We start from the raw sequence: 24772 nt of genomic DNA on the forward strand, positions 1-24772 counted from the left end.
CGTGCGTGCGTGCGTGCGTGCGTGCGTGCGTGCGCGCGAAGTGATCAGAACGCATCAACTTGAAAAAATAGATCTCAAATTTAAAAGAAGTTTTGCGAATATTTATCCATTCTCAAATTATATAAATAGTTTCTGATAGTTAAATCAAAACTTAATTCAGAAGAAATCGTGTTTTTGCTGAGATTTTTGGTCGGGTGCATACAGGTGGAGACTGAGCAGTTGTAACAGACGCTGGTAATACTGCAGGTGAAGGAAGTGAGATAGAACAAATCCACAAGGGCCGTGACGAGGATTCGAACCTACGTCCGAGAGGGATCCCAGACGCTGCCTTAATCAACTGAGCTACGACATGGTTAAGGATCCCAGGCAGCGTCTGGGATGCTGTCGGACGTAGGGTCGAACCCTCATCACGGCCCTTGTGGATTTGTTCATTTGATGCATCAGGCTATTGTGATTTCTGTGTGTAATGAAGTGAGATAGCTTTAGCTGTTGGCGAGAGAGAGAGAGAGAGAACTACCCGAGAGACAGATGGAGGAAAGGAGGTAGTGTTGTACAAATTAGTTCTAACGTTCTGCTTTGAACTAGACAAGAGTTCATGACGCCTTTCTTCTCATAAGAACATAATAAAGGTGACTGCAGAAGGCCTATTGGCCCATACGAGGCAGAGCCTATTTATATCCAGCCACTCTCATTCATATATATATCCAACCTACGCTTGAAACAATCAAGGGATCCAACTTCTATTACGTTACACGGTAAATGCTTCCATAAATCAACAACCCTCTTACCGAACCAGTATTTACCCATGTCATTCCTGAACCTCAACTTACTCAAATTTATATCCATTATTTTGTGTTGATACTAATCGATACTTATTGATACTTAACGAGAAAGCTTATCTGTAGGAATTCTCGTGTTATGGAGAAGGGCATCGAATTGATATTATCTACACCACTTGTTCATTATTATCCATTTTCGGCCAATAATGAGAACCAACAAGCTTATTTTAGTCCAAGTCCCGTGGCTACAACTTAACTCCATTACTACTTTAGTCCAGTGTTTATAGAATAAGTTCCCTACCCAAGTCAAGTGACTATTGTATTACAACCATTTCCAGCGGGCACGGCACTTGGGGCTACAATGAAGCTCACAGTTGTCGTTGGACATTTTTGAAGATCATTGTTGTCCAAGTCCAATGACCGCTGTAGTTATATTTTTGCTTTCCAATTACTGCTGCAAGGTTAATTTTAGCCCAAGTCCAGTGACAACTTACCTTGTCTTGCGATGATTTCGGGGCTCAATGTCCCCGCGGTCCGGTCCCTGACCAGGCCTCCTAGAGTTTGACTCTACTGTAGAGTTTGTTCAAGAACTGTGTGTTCTGTTTATATATGTTTTATCCAAGCTTCGTTAATACTGTTGATATGTTTTGTCCAAGCCTCTTGAGTTTTCTTTAAATATCTTTTGTCCAAGTCCGGTGAACACTTTGAAGTGACCATGCGTCCAAGTGTACGGAGTACTGTCAAGTCCAATATACCACAAGTTCAGTCACTCCTGTGAAAGTATCTCCTCATATATATATATATGGATATCTACTACTGTAACCGGGTGAGAATAGCTTGAGCTACCTCATCCCTTTGTGTGTATTTTACCTCAATAAACTTATTTCAATTTCATTCTACTACTGTAGTTCCTTGTGGTCTAAACCCACTGGCTATGATTGCAATTGTCCCTTGATTAGGTGCCATGTCTACATAATGTAATGACTTAGTCCTATTATGAGGTTATGTTTGTATACAGTCTGACCCCAGTGATGTGGCAGTCGACAGTAGTAGTCCAGTATAGTATGGAGTAGCAGTGTGAAGTGTGGTGGTTGTGGTGGTTGTGGTGGTGGTGGTGTCAGTCACCGAGGATGTGTGGTGTAGCTGCTTCTCAGGCTGGAATGTGGACGAGTTAGGAGGTCAGCGTGCAAGGCAAGCAGAGAGTAACGTGTAATAACAATGATAATTTGTAAAGCCACTTTGGAAGCTAACGTTCCTCCCGTCCCCTCCCCAGATCACTTTGTGTGTGTGTGTGTGTGTTTGGAGTATGGTGGATGGTAAACACGGTCAAGTCTCAGTATAACGAGAATACTTACAGACGGTACTCTCCTCGAGTTTGTTGTAGAGACAGAACTTACGAGGCCGCTACTCTCGTAAACTCTCCTGTCTGATCTTCATAGCACCTAGCGACTGAATTTAGGTTACACTAGAGAATACACTCAGAGCATTAACACAGGTTATGTAGAACCTCGTAAACACCTCATTGGTTTGCTGTTTCATGTCAAACCAAGACACCGATAGCACTGCTAAAATACAACTGTGAGCCACGCATCAGCCCGTAATATGAACGCACCATTCACTGATAGCACAGGACTCGTGGCACTGGTGTGGCGCCAGTAGACGGGTCGCCAGGCACACATGGTGTGGTGGGCAGGGTGAACGAACACTACAAGACTCGTGCTGGAGGAGTGGGACACACACACACGCTCTGGCACCTTCAGGATAACTGAGGAAGCACAGGGAGCAGCGAGTGGGTCTGTTGTTGTTCCCCTTGGGAATCGGAAATCCCGCGTGTGTATGTACCCTGGAAGGCCCAGTCGTTGAGGGAGTCCCCAGCCCCGGGCCGTGAACACTCCGGCCTTCCCAAGGTCCTGTCTACCACTGTTCCTGACGCCCACCTCTATATACACACTGTTACTAGGTTCTCGCGGGAAATTTGCTGGGCACGTTTGGCGGAGGGGAGTCCCCGCACTGCATGCCAGGGCATTGACGTGGTTTGCGGGGGAGACTCAACTGTCCCTAAAAAATATACGCGCGCTTCAGAACGCTGGCGCATCTCTGGTTAATATAAGCGGTAGGGGACTTACCACACGTTGCTTGCACCCAGAGGGGCTTCGCGGGTATTTTCACAAACACTTAAGGTATAATTTAGTACATATAAAACTTGGAGTATGTGTTGTGGATACGTTAGGAGCAGGCGGGGCTGGCCCGGTGTAGCATTGTGAACTAAGTACCACTTACCTGTTCAGATGAAGGCGTGTGCGTGGTTCCGCTGGTCCTCACCAACTAACTCCAGCCCTGCCGACGACGTGCGAATACGCTGCTGCAGTCAGGGACGATGCGCGGAAATCCCAACGGAGTCGATCCGGACATCCCGAGTTCCCGTGCAAGGCGAGGGTGTGAGGGCGGGGCAGAGAGGGCCTGGCTGGCCTCAACACCTGCAGCCTCGCCCCTCCTGCTCCTCTACACCTCCACACGGCTGGCGACGCTCGTGTCAGACGCAGAAGTGCGCTGAGAGCGTGTAGCGACAGTGTCCCCGAGGCTCGCGGGAGCCACCTGTCCTGCTCATGATATCCGGATCTCGGCAGCTGCCACGGCCGCCGCCTAGACGGCTCGTAACGGCACCTCGCCTCACCCTCGCTTATCATGTACCGTAAATACTCCACTCATTTTTTGAGTAGGGTGATCAAAATAAAGTACATTTTTTGCTAACTATGATAATTTATAAACATAATGTAACAAAAAATTGGGTGCAGTTTGCTTTTGCGTTTGTGGTTGGTAATGTGGCGAGAGGTATGGGTGTGGACGGCCAGTGTGAGGAGCGCGAAGCATGAGACGGGAGGCGGTTATGACCCTACTTGACGTAATATGCAAGGCGACGGAGGCGTGGCATTCCAAGGTGGGCACGCAGGATGGTCGGCGATGGGCCTTGAACCATATTTTTGGTGTATGTAAAAACCTCCATGAAACTGCAGCGGTCCGCTACTCGGGTGATGCCGGATGTTGTACACGGATCTACTTCCCTCTGGCATTGTTAGTCCCTCCCTATCCTCCTGGCTACCTATCAAGGTCTAGTTTTGTTGCCTTGGCTAAACACGGCGCCGCACACATACACACACACACACACACCATGCGCGCGCCGCCACACAGATGCATTCCCCCCCCCCCCCCCGCGCGCACACACACAGTATGTGTCGTTACAAATTTCAGATTTGAAATAGATAGAGGTAGGATGATTTAGATGAGCGGTACGAGAGGGCTTACATGGTAGGCAGACACTCACGCCAGCCACAGGAATGCAAGGGGAACATTTCAGTGTAAGAGCAGTAATGAAATGCAACGAACTGAATGGGGAAGTAGTAACGAGCTGTCTCAGTACATTATCTTAAAATACTTGTGACAAGAAGCAAACCAGGTAAGGAGTCATTTCTTTAAACGCCTGAGAGCAGGAAAGGCAAGCGCAGGAGCTGGATCTCCGGTTAGCTTACACTGCTCAACTCCAGACACACACACACACATACATACATATATATATATATATATATATATATATATATATATATATATATATATATATATATATATATATATATATATATATATTATGACAGTGTCAGACCACGGAGGAAGAATTGAAACAGGAATTTACTTAAGTACTTTCGTATATTAATACATCTTCAGAAGGAATGATTCATTCCTTCTGAAGATGGATATATATATATATATATATATATATATATATATATATATATATATATATATATATATATATATGATATAAGATATAGATGTATGATATAAGATATATATATATGTATGGGGTGGGAGTGTGGGTGGGTGTAGGGCGGGGCGGAGGGATGGGTAGTAGAGGTAGTCCATTAGTGTGAGGCGAGGCTGAGGAAGGTCAAGTTGTATAACCCGAGGGAAGGCAAACACACTGAGGCGTAACATTGGGCTCTCTGTGACATCCTGGTGGCTGGCAGCGTGTTTACCTCTCACACTACTGATTGTGAGTCCCCGAGGGTAGCTGGTGATGCTGGCCGAATGGTGATCTCATTATGTGCCCCGTGCCCACTCTTGGGTATATACCCTGTCCTTAAACCCGTCTCGGAGGAAGTAATCGTTTATGGGTTGTTTTGGGTTTTTTCTGACGTGTTGTTGGTTGTCAGTGGGCTTAAGGCAGAGTTGGGATGCTATCCGGATGTATAGGGAGCTGGCGTGTCCTTGGACACATTCTTTTAAGTCGATTGGTGTTTCTTAGCTGCTGCTCTGTGGTTGGTGTGGGGAGGAGTGTGCACCCGGGTGGGGTGGTGAGTCAAGTGTTGAGTCAGGTGAGGCAGGTGGTGAGGCAGGTGGTACAGGTGGGTGGGGAGGTGAGTTAGGTAATGAGTCAGGTGGGTGGGGTGGTGAGTCAGGTGGTACAGGTGGGTGGGGAGGTGAGTCAAGTGGTGCAGGTGGTTCAGGTGGGTGGGGTGGTGAGTCAAGTGGTGCAGGTGGTTCAGGTGGGTGGGGTGGTGAGTCAAGTGGTGCAGGTGGTTCAGGTGGGTGGGGTGGTGAGTCAAGTGGTGCAGGTGGGGAGGTGAGTCAGGTGGTTCAGGTGGGTGGGGAGGTGAGTCAAGTGGTGCAGGTGGGTGGGGTGGTGAGTCAAGTGGTGCAGGTGGTTCAGGTGGGTGGGGTGGTGAGTCAAGTGGTGCAGGTGGGTGGGGAGGTGAGTCAGGTGGTTCAGGTGGGTGGGGAGGTGAGTCAAGTGGTGCAGGTGGGTGGGGTGGTGAGTCAAGTGGTGCAGGTGGGTGGGGAGGTGAGTCAGGTGGTTCAGGTGGGTGGGGTGGTGCAGGTGGGTGGGGAGGTGAGTCAGGTGGTTCAGGTGGGTGGGGAGGTGAGTCAAGTGGTGCAGGTGGGTGCGGAGGTGAGTCAGGTGGGCGGTGGGGGATGGAGAAGAACAGATGCATGTTAGGGGTGACCTATTAGAAGAGCGGCAGGTGTTATGAAAGGGGGTTACAATAGGGGGCAGCAGGTGTTATAATAGGAGGGCAGGTGTTTTTATATGAGGGGGCGGCAGGTGTTGTAATAGGGGAGCAACAGGTGTTTTATCAGTAGGGCGGCTGGTTATGTGGATTCTGATGTGGGCACTAGGTAGGTATGGGGAAGGTGTTGTGGGTAGGGAGGCTACAGGTGTTGTGGGTTGTGACTCCCTTGTTATGTTATTCAACCGTTACGGTGTCACTGTGTGTCACCCACCCGTTACGGTGTCAGCTTATTCTAATTTCTGTCAAACTTGAGGCATATTTTGTGGATACCAAATAAATTGTAATCGGTTTCTTTGGCTTAAATAGATGTCATCTTTAAGTTCTTGATGTCCACTGTCCCGCTGACTGTGTACACACTGCTGAGACTAAACCCTAGATTAACGTGGTTTAATATGTCGAGATTGATGACAACTTTAACGTATATCGTAAAATTCACGGGAACCTTGGGGGGGGGGGGATAGGTGTCTCCTTGACCAGGCTTTTTGTTTATTACACCCCCCCCCCCCCCCTTTCCCTGGGAAGCAGCCCGTAGCAGCTGTCTAACTCCCAGGTACCTACTTCTGGTAGGTGAACAGGAACATCAGGATGACAGAAACTCTGCCCATTTGTTTCCGCCTCCACCGGGGATCGAACCCCCGAACCTCAGGACTACGAATCCCGAGCGCTGTCCACTCAGCTTTCAGGCCCCTTCTATATTGTGTCCGGTATATATTGTGCATAAAGGGGGTTGCAGGTGTGTTAGACAGGTGTAAGGCAGGTATTGTGGCCAGTGTTCGGATGGTATTGCAGGTAGAGGAAAGTATTATAGTGGTATCTGGTATTGTTGTGTGGTGGCATATGGGTTGTAGAGGGTGTACTGGAGGGGTGGGCGTGGCTGGTGTGGGCGTGGGCTATGGCGAGGGCGGCGAAGCAAGCATGTGAGACCTGCCTGCCAGGAGCCAAAGGTATGGTCAGAATTCCCAGCATCCGGCATCCCGAAGGACATTATCCCAGTGGAGTGTCCAGCGGCCTGGAGGACAAGGGCTTTTGTGTACAGTTAACACAGCTGATCCACTCTGCAGCTTCTACCCCTCTCAGTCACCCACGCTATCTTTCTCACTCACACCACAACACTAACCATTCAACCCCTCTCAGTCACCCACGCTATCTTTCTCACTCACACCACAAGACTAACCATTCAACCCCTCTCAGTCACCCACGCTATCTTTCTCACTCACACCACAAGACTAACCATTCAACCCCTCTCAGTCACCCACGCTATCTTTCTCACTCACACCACAAGACTAACCATTCAACCCCTCTCAGTCACCCACGCTATCTTTCTCACTCACACCACAAGACTAACCATTCAACCCCTCTCAGTCACCCACGCTATCTTTCTCACTCACACCACAAGACTAACCATTCAACCCCTCTCAGTCACCCACGCTATCTTTCTCACTCACACCACAACACTAACCATTCAACCCCTCTCAGTCACCCACGCTATCTTTCTCACTCACACCACAACACTAACCATTCAACCCCTCTCAGTCACCCACGCTATCTTTCTCACTCACACCACAACACTAACCGTTCAACCCCTCTCAGTCACCCACGCTATCTTTCTCACTCACACCACAACACTAACCATTCAACCCCTCTCAGTCACCCACGCTATCTTTCTCACTCACACCACAACACTAACCATTCAACCCCTCTCAGTCACCCACGCTATCTTTCTCACTCACACCACAACACTAACCATTCAACCCCTCTCAGTCACCCACGCTATCTTTCTCACTCACACCACAACACTAACCATTCAACCCCTCTCAGTCACCCACGCTATCTTTCTCACTCACACCACAACACTAACCATTCAACCCCTCTCAGTCACCCACGCTATCTTTCTCACTCACACCACAACACTAACCATTCAACCCCTCTCAGTCACCCACGCTATCTTTCTCACTCACACCACAAGACTAACCATTCAACCCCTCTCAGTCACCCACGCTATCTTTCTCACTCACACCACAAGACTAACCATTCAACCCCTCTCAGTCACCCACGCTATCTTTCTCACTCACACCACAAGACTAACCATTCAACCCCTCTCAGTCACCCACGCTATCTTTCTCACTCACACCACAAGACTAACCATTCAACCCCTCTCAGTCACCCACGCTATCTTTCTCACTCACACCACAAGACTAACCATTCAACCCCTCTCAGTCACCCACGCTATCTTTCTCACTCACACCACAAGACTAACCATTCAACCCCTCTCAGTCACCCACGCTATCTTTCTCACTCACACCACAACACTAACCATTCAACCCCTCTCAGTCACCCACGCTATCTTTCTCACTCACACCACAACACTAACCATTCAACCCCTCTCAGTCACCCACGCTATCTTTCTCACTCACACCACAACACTAACCATTCAACCCCTCTCAGTCACCCACGCTATCTTTCTCACTCACACCACAACACTAACCATTCAACCCCTCTCAGTCACCCACGCTATCTTTCTCACTCACACCACAAGACTAACCATTCAACCCCTCTCAGTCACCCACGCTATCTTTCTCACTCACACCACAAGACTAACCATTCAACCCCTCTCAGTCACCCACGCTATCTTTCTCACTCACACCACAAGACTAACCATTCAACCCCTCTCAGTCACCCACGCTATCTTTCTCACTCACACCACAAGACTAACCATTCAACCCCTCTCAGTCACCCACGCTATCTTTCTCACTCACACCACAAGACTAACCATTCAACCCCTCTCAGTCACCCACGCTATCTTTCTCACTCACACCACAAGACTAACCATTCAACCCCTCTCAGTCACCCACGCTATCTTTCTCACTCACACCACAAGACTAACCATTCAACCCCTCTCAGTCACCCACGCTATCTTTCTCACTCACACCACAAGACTAACCATTCAACCCCTCTCAGTCACCCACGCTATCTTTCTCACTCACACCACAAGACTAACCATTCAACCCCTCTCAGTCACCCACGCTATCTTTCTCACTCACACCACAAGACTAACCATTCAACCCCTCTCAGTCACCCACGCTATCTTTCTCACTCACACCACAAGACTAACCATTCAACCCCTCTCAGTCACCCACGCTATCTTTCTCACTCACACCACAAGACTAACCATTCAACCCCTCTCAGTCACCCACGCTATCTTTCTCACTCACACCACAAGACTAACCATTCAACCCCTCTCAGTCACCCACGCTATCTTTCTCACTCACACCACAAGACTAACCATTCAACCCCTCTCAGTCACCCACGCTATCTTTCTCACTCACACCACAAGACTAACCATTCAACCCCTCTCAGTCACCCACGCTATCTTTCTCACTCACAGCACAAGACTAACCAATTATGTGTTTGTTTTTGGTCACCGTCTCTCGTAAGTAGATGAGAATGTCCTTAAAAGTAGATTAGAATCCTCTCCTAAGACTGGCAAGTAGAGCTTATTTGTGTCAATATATTAAACATAGGTGATGTATCTCAGGCTTTGTGGAAGGAGGAAAACTTGTGGATTGAGAGCCAGTGTAAGGCACCGGGTGTGGCACTGGGTGTGGCACCGGGTGTGGCAGCGTGGTGTGACACCGGGTGTGGCACCGGGTGTGGCACCAGGTGTGGCAGCGTGGTGTGGGGTGGCTGGCTGACTGCGCGTGACACATGGGCACGATAAGTGACATTTATTAATATTGTGAATATGAGGCGGTAGAGAGCAGGTGATGTAACGATCGAGGACAGGAGTTGGTGTGTACTGTATGTGACAATAGAGGCCAGGTGTTGTATGTGTGTAAGTGTAGAGGCCAGGTGTTGTGTGTGTAACTTATTGTATGTGTAACTGTATACACACACACATACATACCTCTAGACTCCGCTCCAATATAGAAGCATCAAGAAATATGGACCAATAGGCTTTCTACAAACACACACATATATATACATATATATAATATATTATATATAATATACATATAATATAATATAATATATATATATATATATATATATATATATATATATATATATATATATATATATATATATATATATATATATATATATATATATATATATATCCCCCTCTCCTTTGTTTATATATGGAAGGTGTTCTCTGCACCCGGATCTGTTCCCTCTTTCCCCTTTTTTCCACATTTTTCCTTCCTGTTCTCCCCCATCATTCCCTTTCTCCTCCCCTTCCCCCCCCTCTCTCTCCCTTTCTACCTGATTTTTTTTTTTAATCACTGAAGCATGTGTGCTTCAAACGCCATATATTTAGCGCTTCGTGAAAATCACTTTGGGTGTCTATAAATGCAAATATTTATTTAAATGTTTAACTTAAGTTGGTAGGGATAGAGCTGTGTCCGCCCCGTACCCTCTTGCAAAGAGGGTACGGGGCGTACTGTGTACGGGGGGTACTATGTACGGGTACTGTGTCCGACCATTAGCCTTGCAAAGTTGGACGGGGCCAACGCCTGCTCTAAAACCGTGGACAGACAAACACACATTCTCCTACATATATAAATTATTATACAAAAAAATTAATGACGCAGCAACACAAGATTCCAAAGGCAACACATCTGAACTATAATGAAACATTAAATGTATTAGTATATCTGAAATCTGTAAGACGAAGCTATAGAAGGGATATGATCCCTACATACATGTTTGGGCTGATTGTGTGTCGGATGAAGGGGGGGTGTAGGTGTAGGTGTGTGAATGTTTGTATGTTATGCTTATCTACATGTGTATTTTTGCGCTTGTCCGTCTGTATGTATGACTATAAGTGTGTGTGTCTCTCCTCACTCTCCATCCGCTTAGGGGTCAAGGCTATCGCGACCTGGCCCACCCCCACCTGTGGCCCGACATTTACATATCTACTAAGAATCGGGTCAACGTCCCATTGACTATGCCGGTCAATGGGACCTTTCTGTCACTTTCTAGCATATAATTCCCGAGGAGAGTTGTTAAATCCAAGCCGAGAGGACAGATATCTGCTATAGACAGCTTCATAAGCTATCCCTGTCAGGTGCCTCTGTCTACGGCGTACGGGGGCTCCGGCTTAGCATGGTCAGGTGGCTACTTGAAGACGGGTAGTTGTGGTTGTATTGTGTGCGTGAGACGGTATTCCTGTGGTAAGTGATGCAGTCTGGGAAGATGTATGTAGGTACTGTGTATCTGTCGTCAACCTTGCCAACCTGTGATGATAGCTGAGATAAGCTGCAATGTTGCCTGTGTGTGGGGCTGCACATGCTTGCCGTCTGCCTGCGAGGGCTTCCCGAGTCGTTGCTCCTTGCTTCACCAGTTGTCGTGGTGCTGCTCCTTGCTTCACCAGTTGTCGTGGTGCTGCTCCTTGCTTCACCAGTTGTCGGGGTGCTGCTCCTTGCTTCACCAGTTGTCGTGGTGCTGCTCCTTGCTTCACCAGTTGTCGTGGTGCTGCTCCTTGCTTCACCAGTTGTCGTGGTGCTGCTCCTTGCTTCACCAGTTGTCGTGGTGCTGCTCCTTGCTTCACCAGTTGTCGGGGTGCTGCTCCTTGCTTCACCAGTTGTCGTGGTGCTGCTCCTTGCTTCACCAGTTGTCGTGGTGCTGCTCCTTGCTTCACCAGTTGTCGTGGTGCTGCTCCTTGCTTCACCAGTTGTCGTGGTGCTGCTCCTTGCTTCACCAGTTGTCGGGGTGCTGCTCCTTGCTTCACCAGTTGTCGTGGTGCTGCTCCTTGCTTCACCAGTTGTCGTGGTGCTGCTCCTTGCTTCACCAGTTGTCGTGGTGCTGCTCCTTGCTTCACCAGTTGTCGTGGTGCTGCTCCTTGCTTCACCAGTTGTCGTGGTGCTGCTCCTTGCTTCACCAGGTGTCGTGGTGCTGCTCCTTGCTTCACCAGTTGTCGTGGTGCTGCTCCTTGCTTCACCAGTTGTCGTGGTGCTGCTCCTTGCTTCACCAGTTGTCGTGGTGCTGCTCCTTGCTTCACCAGTTGTCGTGGTGCTGCTCCTTGCTTCACCAGTTGTCGTGGTGGCGCTCAGTCCAGCTCCTTCACTTGCCATGATTCCCTGTGATGACTACACTTGCTGACTACATTTCCTGTCGTTGCCATAACCGCTGGTTACCATAGCACTGGTTGCCATAACGGCTGGCTGCCATAACTGTTAGATGCCATAGCTACTGGCAGCTGTATTGGTTGACATAAATATTGGCTACTATATTTGTTACCACAACCACTGGCTACCGTAACTGCTGGTTGTTATAACTGTTAGTTGCCATACTAGGTGGCTACTATGGCTGCTGGCTACCATGGCTGTTGACTACCATGGCTGCTGGCTACTATGGCTGCTGGCTACCATGGCTGCTGGCTACCATGGCTGCTGGCTACCACTGTCATAACACCACAACACACCACACACACACACACACACACACACACACACACACACACACACACACACACACACACACACACACACACACACACGCACGCACACACACACACACACACACACACACACACACACACACACACACACACTGCGGCACGTATAAACGCCTCTTATCTGCCCCCAGTAAAAGCATCTCCCCCGCTGGTTAATACCAAGTGATGGAGCCCTCGAGAGAAACTCCCTTATCAGTTACATTGTGTTGTGTGAGTAATTGGAGCCACGTCCTGCCGTATAAATCAGGTTGTGGCGCGAAATGCGTGTGTGTGGATGTCTGGACCCGCGCCTCAGGTGTCCTTCCTCTCACTGTTGGGTATATCTTCAAGAGAACCTTTTCTGGGTAGTGTACAGTCTCTTGGGGACCACGTTCTCGCTCCTTGCTGGTGGCCGCCACTGCCTCCTGTAACGGGTTAATCTGTTTGTTGAGAGCCTTAACGTCTTGGTTCCTTCTCCAGCTCGTCTCTCAGGGGCTAATATTTAACGCGCTCTTTGCTGCTACACATTTGCCGGATGGGTTCTTATTAGGCTAGTGTTAGTGTGGGGAATGGCAGAAACGTTGCCTGTGTTGGCTGGTGGTGACCTGGCCTGTGGTGACCTGGCCTGTGGTGACCTGGCCTGTGGTGCCCTGGCCTGTGGTGACCTGGCCCGTGGTGACCTGGCCTGTGGTGACCTGGCCTGTGGTGACCTGGCCCGTGGTGACCTGGCCTGTGGTGCCCTGGCCTGTGGTGACCTGGCCTGTGGTGCCCTGGCCTGTGGTGACCTTCCTTGTAGACATACGAGTGCCTGGATACTTGGAGTGTTAATTAAAGCATGTGCATATAGAATTTGTGAAGGACTTTTGAAGGTATGGATCAGTGGATGATAAAGGTCATGGGCGGTGGATGAAGTGTTTGCAGTGACAGGGAAGTTGGTGTGATGGTCGGCCTGAAGTTGTGTGGTGGTGATGGGGAGAGTTAAGGTGGTGATGGGGGGAGTTAGGGTGGTGATGGGGAGAGTTAAGGTGGTGATGGGGAGAGTTAAGGTGGTGATGGGGAGAGTTTCCACCCACCCTCTCTCCCTCGGTCACATGGGGGTGGGGGGGGGCAACGTCAGCTGTGACCGATGTAGGCGATGCAGGCGCTATGTACTCTAGGAATGGTCTCACATAGGTTACACTAAGTCTTCTGAATGATTCCTTTTTTTTACATTAGAGGGTATAGGATTACTTTGCAGTGATTCCTAGAATCAACGTCCCCCGGCCCGGTCTCTGACTAGGCCTCCTGTATGGTGGTCTAGTCAAGCAGGCTGTTGGATCCGGCTGCTCGCAGCCTGACGTTTGAATCACAGTCTGGTTGATCAAGTATTCTTTGCAAGTATAGTGGCAGTTAATGTTGTGTGTGGCAATTTCATATGATTCCATGACATGTTGTACAGTGTGTGACCCCTTCGGTAGGGGTCACACACTGACCCCCCCCCCCCCCCACTGACATATTCTGGAGGTCACGGGACGAGGACAGTGGGATAGCATTGTGTGACCCTAGAAGTAACCCCCCCCCCTCCACCGCTGACGTGTGCTGGGGGGGGGGGGGGTCACGGGACGAGGACAATGGGAGACACTTGTACAGTCTTCATATATATTTAGGCTCGGGGCCGAGTATTGGTAACCTTGCGTGGCGGACTCGGGTTCTGTTGTCTTAGTGGTGTTGTTTACCCGTATTATGCAGCCGTGTGGGAGAATGGTCGTGGTTTTGACTGCCACGGAGGCAGGTCCAGTTATCTTGAGATGATTTCGGGGCTTTTTAGTGTCCCCGCGGCCCGGTCCTCGACCAGACCTCCACCCCCAGGAAGCAGCCCTTGACAGCTGACTAACACCCAGGTACCTATTTTACTGCTAGGTAACAGGGGCATAGGGTGAAAGAAACTCTACCCATTGTTTCTCGCCGGCGCCTGGGATCGAACCCAGGACCACAGGATCACAAGTCCAGCGTGCTGTCCGCTCGGCCGTCCGGTTGACAATTGTTGTACACTTTTCATGTTGCATATATTATTTTGTGTTTTTTTTAACTCTGCAGTTTTGTCATCGTGTTTTGGTGGCGAGAGTTACAATTTCACCTGATTTACGACCTATTATCTCCCCTTAACGGTGGTAACATATATATTTGGCGGGGGCTTGTTTGGTTTTCTCCGGCTAGTTTGCGACAGGTTAAAAATGAAGTCATTTGCTTCTTTGGCCACAATGTGCGTGGCATCAGGCGAGACCGACTCTGCCTGGTCGAGTGACGTTAGCAGTGCCTCGTGTCGCTAATGAGTATCGTTAGTGAGAGTATTAATGAACATTGTCAAGATGTGTATGGCGGGTTGTGTAACTCAGTCTCTTAATTTGGCACTCCGGAAAAAAGGCAACTGTCTTATCTTAAAGCTTAAAGGGAACTTAAAGCCTTATCAGGATCGTTTAGGGAGATGTCATAAATACTCATACTCTGCCCAAGTAAAACAAACAAGCAACAAGTGGGTCAGCTAGAGGCTCAGGGCCCGCGCAGGAATATCCCTGCAAAAAAAAAAAATAAAAGTTTGTGGAGATATCTGGGTCGAGGGAGGGGAGTGGAGGAAGCCAGACCACTGGATAACACTAAGATAACCTTGGGATAAGTCACGTGTAAATAAATGATGTCACGTGTAAGTATAAATGGTTGTGAGTTGAGGGTTTTGAACTAGAGTGTCAGAGCCTGAAAGGTTTAGCGGGAGGGGTATGTATTCACACCTAGATGTGCTTGCGGGGGTTGAGCTCTGCTCTTTCGGCCCTCCTATCAACTGTCAATCAACTGTTACTAACTACTAACTAATTTTCCCTCCCCCCTCCCACACACACACACCCAGGAAGCAGCCCGTGACAGCTGACTAACTCCCAGGTACCTATTTACTGGTAGGTAACAGGGACATCAGTGAAAGAAACTCTGCCCACTATTTCTCGCCAGCGCCGGGAATCGAACCCCGGACCACAGGATCACGTGCCCAGCGTGCTGTCCACTCAGCCACCAGCCCCACACAGTGTGTGTGTGTGTAAATCACGAAAATTAACACGTGATGAAAAATGTGACAGTGTCAGACCACAGAGGAAGAGCTGAAACAAGAATTTTCTTAAGGACACACACAATTGTTAATTTTCTTGTTAATTTCTTGTTAATTTTCTTAAGGACTTTCGTATAATCATACATCTTCAGAAGGAATACTTTCGTATATTAATACATCCCTTCTGAAGATATATTAATATACGAAAGTACTTAAGGAAATTCTGGTTTCAATTGGTCTGACACTATCATATATATATATATATATATATATATATATATATATATATATATATATATATATATATATATATATATATATATATATGCGTAAGAATAAAATGCAAGGAATACTCTTCATATATAATGTTCCGTCAGGTGTCGTGGGAAATAAGGATAAGCGGCAGGTCACCTCCTTCTCTATCTTCTTCTCTTCCTCCTCCTCCACCACCACCTCCTCGCCACCACAATAAGCACTGACACCTTAATTACAGTTGGCTGGGGTGATGTTGCACGTTATTATGCAAATAACACGCGCTTTGGGTGATAAGATGAGCTGATTGGCCCATTACATGCTGTTGTTTAGTGCTAGCGTAGGTATGGCTGGAGCACACGGCATCCTGCTGGTGGGGAATGTCCCTGCTTTTGGTACGTGATGCTAAGGTGAGAGAGAGAGAGAGAGAGAGAGAGAGAGAGAGAGAGAGAGAGAGAGAGAGAGAGGGGGGGGCAGGGGAGGTAGCATGCAGTAGGGAGAGAGAGAGAGAGAGAGAGAGAGAGAGAGAGAGAGAGAGAGAGAGAGAGAGAGGGAGGGAGGGAGGGAGGGAGGGGAGGTAGCATGCAGTAGGGGAGAGAGAGTGAGAGAGAGAGAGAGGGGGCAGGGGAGGTAGCATGCAGTAGGGGGGGAGAGAGAGAGAGGGGGGGGCAGGGGAGGTAGCATGCAGTAGGGGAGAGAGAGAGAGAGAGAGAGAGAGAGAGAGAGAGAGAGAGAGAGAGAGAGAGAGAGAGAGAGAGAGAGAGAGAGAGAGAGAGAGAGAGAGAGGGGCAGGGGAGGTAGCATGCAGTAGGGGGGAGAGAGAGAGAGGGGGGGGGCAGGGGAGGTAGCATGCAGTAGGGGAGAGGGAGAGAGAGAGAGAGAGAGAGAGAGAGAGAGAGAGAGAGAGAGAGAGAGAGAGAGAGAGAGAGAGAGAGAGAGAGAGAGAGAGAGAGGGGGAGGGAGGGAGGGAAGGGGAGGAGGTAGCCTGCAGTAGGAGAGAGAGAGAGAGAGAGAGAGAGAGAGAGAGAGAGAGAGAGAGAGAGAGAGAGAGAGAGAGAGAGAGAGAGAGAGAGAGAGAGAGAGAGAAGGGGAGGAGGTAGCCTGCAGTAGGGGTAAGGAGGAGCGGGAGATCTACTCTTGTGGTAGTGGGTGGCGGGGAGTATGGTGGGGGAGAGTGTGGGAATGGTGCGGGTGTTCCCCCACCACCGCCGCCACACAGTCTCGGGAATAGTCCTGGGCTGGCGGGGAGCCTGAGGCTGGCCCCCGCCACCTGCTCTCTCTCTCTCTCCCTAATTTGCAGGCTGCCACTTCCACACTACATTCCTCGAATACTAAAGGCGTGTGTACCGGATTTATTTTCGTTAGTAATTAATGGACTGTATAACTCATTCGTATAATTTGCTAGTCGCATATGACGGGTATTTTTACAGTATTCAAAGACTTCAATATTGCATTCGTATAATTTTCAAGACATGCCGACTTTAAATATTTAAGGAACATTAGTGGTAATTAATTGCTGGTTTAACCGCGTTTATAACATGTAAAGCCTTATCTTACACCTTACAAAGGTCTCTAATACATCTCTTGAGCTCCACTCCGCATTCACAGCGGTTTTGGATCTCTAAATATAATTGACCACATTTGATAGTCTCTATTAATCATTCGCTGCATATCAGGGTCTCTAAACATCGTATTAATTGCATAACGCGGTCAATACATAAGACTCGCGTATTTTTATGCTTATAAACTGCATTCACTGTCGTCTAGGATCTCACTATGTCGTAATCACTGTAGTTTAACATTGGGATGCGAACAGAATATCATTAAGATGCGAGACATTTCACTCTCTCTCTCTCTCTCTCTCTCTTTCTCTCTCTCTCTCTCTCTCTCTCTCTCTCTCTCTCTCTCTCTCTCTCTCTCTCTCTCTCTCTCTCTCTCTCTCTTTATATATATATATATATTTATATATATATATATATATATATATATATTTATATATATATATATATATATATATATATATATATATATATATATATATATATATATATATAATCTCTGAATAAGACTGCATATTCCGTGTTGCCGTGTTGATTATATTCTCGTTTAAGGCTTCTATCCCTCTGACAAATGCTCTTGCATCTTGGTTTAATTGGAAGAGGATATCTCCGATATCTCCAAGTGTCATATTTGTTCGAGGTTGACTAAAATATATATAACTTCAGAATGTATTACACTTATTGTAAATTTACACAACTTTTCGAACCTACATGGTTCATTCTCAAGTGATGGGAAAGATTGATGAAGATTAAGCCACTCAAGAGGTGGCACGGGCATGAATAAACCGGTAGGAATGGGACAGGATGTTGTTGTTTTAGATTCAGCTACACAGAATGAAATGTCCATATAGCACCGGTTATGGTGAGCCCGTAAGGGACAGGACAGGACGTACAGTGTTTATACCACTGGGAGGTTAGATACATATAATTAGGTGAGGAATAAAAGGTAAGAGGCTTAAGTCAATAACCTATTCATATAATTTGGTGAGGAGTAAGGGTTAAAGGTTAGAAACTTGAATCAGTAACCTATACACACTCAGATTATGTGTGTAAATCATGAAAGTTAACGTGATGAAAAATGTGACAGTGCCAGACCACGGAGGAAGAATTGAAACAGAGATTTTGTTAAGTACTTTCGTATTTAATAATACATCTTCTGAAGATATATTATTTCAGACCCTTCTGAAGATGTATTATTAAATACGAAAGTACTTAAGGAAATTCCTGTTTCAATTCTTCCTCCGTGGTCTGACACTGTCACACACAGATGAGTCAGGTATAGTGGGGGTGGCGTTTTGGGCAGTGCCTTCAGCGTTGGCATCTTCGTGTTCCGGTCGTGTTCTCACTCTCATGGTGGGTACAGTGAACAATTCTGTTATTTGGGTATTTATGGTGGGTTGCTCGACGAAGTAAATAAATGGTTATGAGAGTTCAATCACCAAGTAGTGCAAGGTAATGGAGATGGTAAAGGTAATAGAAAAAAGAAAAGGAAGCTACAGGAGTCTGAAAGCGAATAAAAATTTGGAGGGAATAAAATTGTAGGTGTGACACATGTGGCACATATTACCATAGTAACTAGGACTATGAAGAAGTCTTGGAAGCCATCTCCACGACGGAAAGCCACGGAAAGAAGTCGTAGAAGCCATCTTCATCCACAATATTACAACCAGATTGTGCTACTCAAACGCCAGGAAAGTTAAAATGCAACTGATCAAAGAAAGCGAGTAGGCGACCTGACCTCGTTTACCCGTAATTACTGATAGGTAGAGTTAACAAGGTAGCCAGTCCTATTATCTGTTGAACATCGTATAAGATATTGTTCGCAAAGTTCAAGATCTTATTTGCAACCAACCAGGACGGTGTAAGTTTTTATCTTCAAGATTTCTATGTCATTTGACCCTTTAGTCGGCGATCCTTTCATTAGATGTGACCAGCGTGGGAGTTGGTGGTATTTCCGTCCCGCGGTGTACCAGCGTGCCCGCACAACCCACCTGATCTGTCCACGCTCAGTAGTCCATTGTCAGGGTTTTCATATGTCAAAAAGTCTAACGTACGTGTGTGTGTGTGTGTGTGTGTACTCACCTATTTGTGCTTGCGGGGGTTGAGCTTTGGCTCTTGGGTCCCGCCTCTCAACTGTCAATCAATTGGTGTACAGATTCCTGAGCCTACTGGGCTCTATCATATCTACATTTGAAACTGTGTATGGAGTCAGCCTCCACCACATCACTGTGTGTGTGTGTGTGTGTGAGTGTGTGTGTGTGTGTGTGTGATTGAAATTGAAATAAGTTTATTGAGGTAAAATACACACAAAGGGATGAGGTAGCTCAAGCTATTCTCACCCCGTTCAGTACATCGTGTTAATACATACATAGACACACATCACAAGCAATAAACATATTACCGAACATTCTGAGAGATAAACATATACATTTCCTTGTGTGTGATTGTATTGTACAAAGTGAGACCAGGGGGGGGGGGGTTGACATCGTTATCTTGAGGTTATCTTGAGATGATTTTGGGGCTTAGCGTCCCCGCGGCCCGGTCCTCGACCAGGCCTCCTTATTGTTACACACCCCCAGGAAGCAGCCCGTAGCAGCTGTCTAACTCCCTGGTACCTATTTACTGCTAGGTAACAGGGGCATCAGGGTGAAAGAAACTCTGCCCATTTGTTTCCGCCTCCACCGGGGATCGAACCCGGAACCTCAGGACTACGAATCCGAAGCGCTGTCCACTCAGCGCTAGTATTGACGTAAATTATATTCAGCTTGGTGTATTTGCATAAGTTAGCCGGTCGGCCGAGCGGACAGCACGCTGGACTTGTGATCCTGTGGTCCCGGGTTCGATCCCGGGCGCCGGCGAGAAACAATGAGCAGAGTTTCTTTCACCCTATGCCCCTGTTACCTAGCAGTAAAATAGGTACCTGGGTGCTAGTCAGCTGTCACGGGCTGCTTCCTGGGGGTGGAGGCCTGGTCGAGGACCGGCCGCGGGGACACTAAAGCCCCGAAATTATCTCAAGATAACCTCAAGATAACCTCAAGATATAGCCTTGCCGTTAATACACGTGAGAAAAAGCAATGCTCGTGGTATTGAGTCTGGTAAGATCAAGTAATTAACACATTTGGCAGCAGAAGACTCATGGACAAAGATTACTGAGATGCTTTGTAAGTCAGTTTAGGGTTGTGACGCTTGTACTGAAGTATACCATGAAGTATACCAGGCCTTGGAGAGGTATGCTGTGTTTGTTGGTGGGAGGTGATGATCCATGACCATGCTTTGGTGTATGGTGTCAGGTACTCTAGGTGAACAGTACAGTGTATGGTGTCAGGTACTCTAGGTGAACAGTACAGTGTATGGTGTCAGGTACTCTAGGTGAACAGTATGGTGTCAAATACTCAGGTTAGCATTATGGTGTGTGGTGTCTGGTAGGTGAATATTACAGTGAATGGTGTCAGATACTCTAGGTGAATAAACTTATGGAATGGACGTGGAAACTAGAGAAGGGATGCTGAAGGGGATGGAAGTGTTGGGAGAGGGAGGTATACAAAGAATAAAGGAGGGTGGAAATTGAGGAAAAATAGTGGAAATTGAGTATAAGGAAAGGGGGGGGGGGAGAATTGAGGGAGAACGATGGAGCTTTATCACGGGCTAATGAAAGTTTGGAGTGTGACTGCACCATGAAATTATTGGAGTGATTGATGGGGTTGTTCACTGTACACCCGAACACAGTCGACGTGAACAGGTCTTCCTCCAGCGGAGGCTTCAGCTTCCTCATCTCGCTCTGTTTATCTATTAGTCGCCTTATTTGGCTGTGTTGATTTGTGTACACTGACACCTGTGTGGGCCGCGAGGCTGAGGTGGCCATGTGGCCGCGGTCCTCACGCCTTGACATGCCAGTGACGGGAGTGGGGTCCCTGAGGGGAGTGAGGTCCCTGAGGGGAGTGAGGTCCCTGAGGGGAGTGGGGTCCCTGAGGGTAGTGGGGTCCCTGAGTGGAGTGGGGTCCCTGAGTGGAGTGGGGTCCCTGAGAGTAGTGGGGTCCCTGAGGGGAGTGGGGTCCCTGAGAGTAGTGGGGTCCCTGAGGGGAGTGGGGTCCCTGAGAGTAGTGGGGTCCCTGAGGGGAGTGGGGTCCCTGAGGGTAGTGGGGTCCCTGAGTGGAGTGGGGTCCCTGAGAGTAGTGGGGTCCCTGAGGGGAGTGGGGTCCCTGAGGGTAGTGGGGTCCCTGAGTGGAGTGCGGTCCCTGAGAGTAGTGGGGTCCCTGAGGGGAGTGAGGTCCCTGAGGGGAGTGGGGTCCCTGAGGGTAGTGGGGTCCCTGAGTGGAGTGGGGTCCCTGAGAGTAGTGGGGTCCCTGAGGGGAGTGGGGTCCCTGAGAGTAGTGGGGTCCCTGAGGGGAGTGGGGTCCCTGAGAGTAGTGGGGTCCCTGAGGGGAGTGGGGTCCCTGAGAGTAGTGGGGTCCCTGAGGGGAGTGGGGTCCCTGAGAGTAGTGGGGTCCCTGAGGGGAGTGGGGTCCCTGAGAGTAGTGGGGTCCCTGAGGGGAGTGGGGTCCCTGAGAATAGTGGGGTCCCTGAGGGGAGTGGGGTCCCTGAGAGTAGTGGGGTCCCTGAGGGGAGTGGGGTCCATGAGGTTACAGGTTACCGTGCACCCGTTGTTGGTTACCATGACAAAGCGTGACCCGGTATAGTGACCACCTCACAGATGAGGTGGTGTGGTGGGCAACACCTCGCCTCTAGTCTGCTCTCTGACTTACCACACAAGTAACTTCCTGTGGAGTTACTTCTCTTCCTGGCAACTTATGGTCTATTCTCTCTTACTGGAATTATCGAAAGAGAGAGAGACGGAAATTAATTTTCCTTTACGTGCGTTTTGCGGCATTTGAAAAGCTAATTAGAATTATTAGACTTAGAGTTCAAATTTCGATTGCTGCTCGTGTGCTGGAGAGACCTTCCTCGCGTTGTTGTTGTTGTTATAGAGTCAGCTACTCGGAACAAGTTCCAAGTAGCACGGGCTATGGTGAGCCCGTAACTTACCTGGCACAGGAGCGGGGCAAGTAGTACGGTCTGTGGGATCACCCAAGACATGGTCCTCCCCCTCATCACTTGCCTCCATCTCCACCTTGACCTATCCCTTAACTCTGAAAAAATGGTTTGTTTCTTTATGTTCAGCCGTGAGAGTTACAGCTTGTGAGGTTGAGAGTGCTTCCAACCCAGGTGGGAAGCACAGCTTCCCACCTGGGTTGTGAGGAAGCCTCCGCCATGAGTACCGTTGGCTTCATTATAGCCGCCAGTCTTGCCAGTGAGGCTTCCTCATCTCTTCCTGTCATCCTTGCTAGTGGTGGTGATAATATTTACAACAACGATAGTAATAGTGACGCTCCTCCAAGGAGTACCTTACCAACCGGGCTGTGGTGGGTATGTGGTCCTGCGGGCCGCTCCAAGCAACAGCCTGCTTGGCTGTTGATGCAGCCTTGAGGACCAAACTCTCACAAGTCAAGCCTGGCCTCGGGCCGGGCTTGGGGAGTAGAAGAACTCCCAGAACCCCATCAACCAGGTATCAACCAGTGAATGTCAGTATGTGAAGCCAGCCAAATAATAGGATCAGTCACAAGCCAAAAGTGACGTAGATCACTCTGAGAGAGAAAGCTTCTTAATTAGATCAATGGACTCGCTACAGGTTTCATTTCTCTTCACTTGTTTAATTATAATAAACACTTTTAGTTGTTTTTTTTGTTCAGGTGGGTTAGCAGGCTGAGAGCTTTCCCCTCCAATAGTGCATGGTAAGTCGCTACCCCCTCTAGTTTTTCCCCTGGAACACGAACTACCAAACGGTTTTACTCCCAGGTCCCCAATTACTGCTGGATGAATAGGTGCAAACAGTTATGGATTGGTTCTCAGTCAATCCTCCCTGGGGTTTGTCACGGGGAGAATTCGTGTATCGCGCGTGTATGTGTCTGTGTGTGTGTGTGTGTGTACTCACCTAATTGTGCTTGCGGGGGTTGCGCTCTGGCTCTTTGGTCCCGCCTCTCAACCGTCAATCAACAAGTGTACAGGTTCCTGAGTCTATTTGGCTCTATTATATCTACACTTGAAGTGTGTGTGTGTGTGTGTGTGTGTGTGTGTGTGTGTGTGTGTGCGTGCGTGCGTGCGTGCGTGTGTGCGTATCTTACTCCTAGGTCAAGTACCGACCATCCCCAGGATGCAGCCCTCAAAATGTCTAACGCCCAGGTACGAGGTGAACAGAGACATGAGGTGAAAGAAAACCCCAGCAGATTTGTTACTGACCTGGCTAGGATCTCTCTCTCTCTCTCTCTCTCTCTCTCTCTCTCTCTCTCTCTCTCTCTCTCTCTCTCTCTCTCTCTCTCTCTCTCTCTCTCTCTCTCTCTCTCTCTCTCTCACACACACACACACACACACACACACACACACACAACTAGGTGAGTACACACATACATATTACCACTGCCACATATTACCACTGTTGAGAGTGGTAATATGTGAGAGGGAAGAGACGTGAGGCAGCTGGCCCACCAATCAGCCTCTCACCCCTGCTCTAACCTAGCCAATGGAGTTCTCACTTCATAACCACTACTTAGCGAGCATCTTGTAAGGCGCGTCACTGCTCTCTCTCTCCGTCTTGTGTACACAGCTCAATTGCCACTCTCTCACTTCCCACCTCACCCACCAACCAGCCCTAACCACACTACTCACAGCGCTAGAGAAAAGCAGAAAGTAAGGTGATATGATCACAACATACAAGATACTGAAGGGAGTAGACAAAGCATTCAAGAAGGAAATGTAAGGTCACTTGACCCCCTCTACCGGTGGTCATCAAGGGCAGTGTACGGAAGGTAAAACTTGTGGAAGTCGCTACCATCCTCAACTGTAAGGCCAGATTAGACAAAGAACTTGAACATATCCACAAGGGCCGTGACGAGGGTTCGAACCTACGTCCGGGAGAATCTTTTACCATGTCGTAGCTCAGTCGATTAAGGCAGCGTCTGGGTTCTTCTCGGGCGTAGATTCGAACCCTCGTCACGGCCCTTGTAGATTTGTTCATTTGATGCATCACGCTATTGTGATTTCTGTGTGAAACTAGAACATGTGTGATGATGAATTATAACTGAACAGGTACAGCAAGGTCAGTAGACGGGGCATAAAGAGGTAGCCCTCAACGCCCAGTAGTGCCTTCTAGAGAGGAGGCGAGGGAGGTATCAAATAATATACACATGGAAAATACTGGATGGCCAGGTCCCAAACATACCGAGTGAATGATATGGAAGGAAGTGCAGAATAGAACCATTGAAGAGCAGGGGTGCCATAGGCACAGAGATCACTGTATAAACATCGAGGTCCGCGGTTGTTCAACAACCTCCCAGCGAGTATAAGAAATATTGCCGGAACAACCGTGGACATCTTCAAGAGGAAACGAATGGTTTTCTTAAGAAGTTGTGGTGCCGGGTTCCACAACCCGGCATTACAACCCAAGCGGACTGTGGTGCCTGCGGGCCGCTTCAAGCAACAGTCTGTTGGACCAAGCTCTCACAAGTCATGCCTGGCTCCTGGTCGTGCTTGGGGGAGTAGAAGAACTCCCAGAACCCCATCAAGGTACAATCCAG

The 24772-nt window shown here is 48.4% G+C and overlaps 1 protein-coding gene across 26 annotated transcripts in view; it reads left to right on the forward strand.

Moving 5' to 3' along the window:
• cnc (NFE2 like bZIP transcription factor cap-n-collar) overlaps window positions 1-24772 on the forward strand; it is a 649104-nt gene that overhangs the window by 313909 nt on the left and 310423 nt on the right. The window lies entirely within an intron of this gene.

The sequence above is a fragment of the Procambarus clarkii genome, chromosome 83 (genome assembly GCF_040958095.1).
Source record: "Procambarus clarkii isolate CNS0578487 chromosome 83, FALCON_Pclarkii_2.0, whole genome shotgun sequence".
Lineage (NCBI taxonomy): Eukaryota > Metazoa > Arthropoda > Malacostraca > Decapoda > Cambaridae > Procambarus > Procambarus clarkii.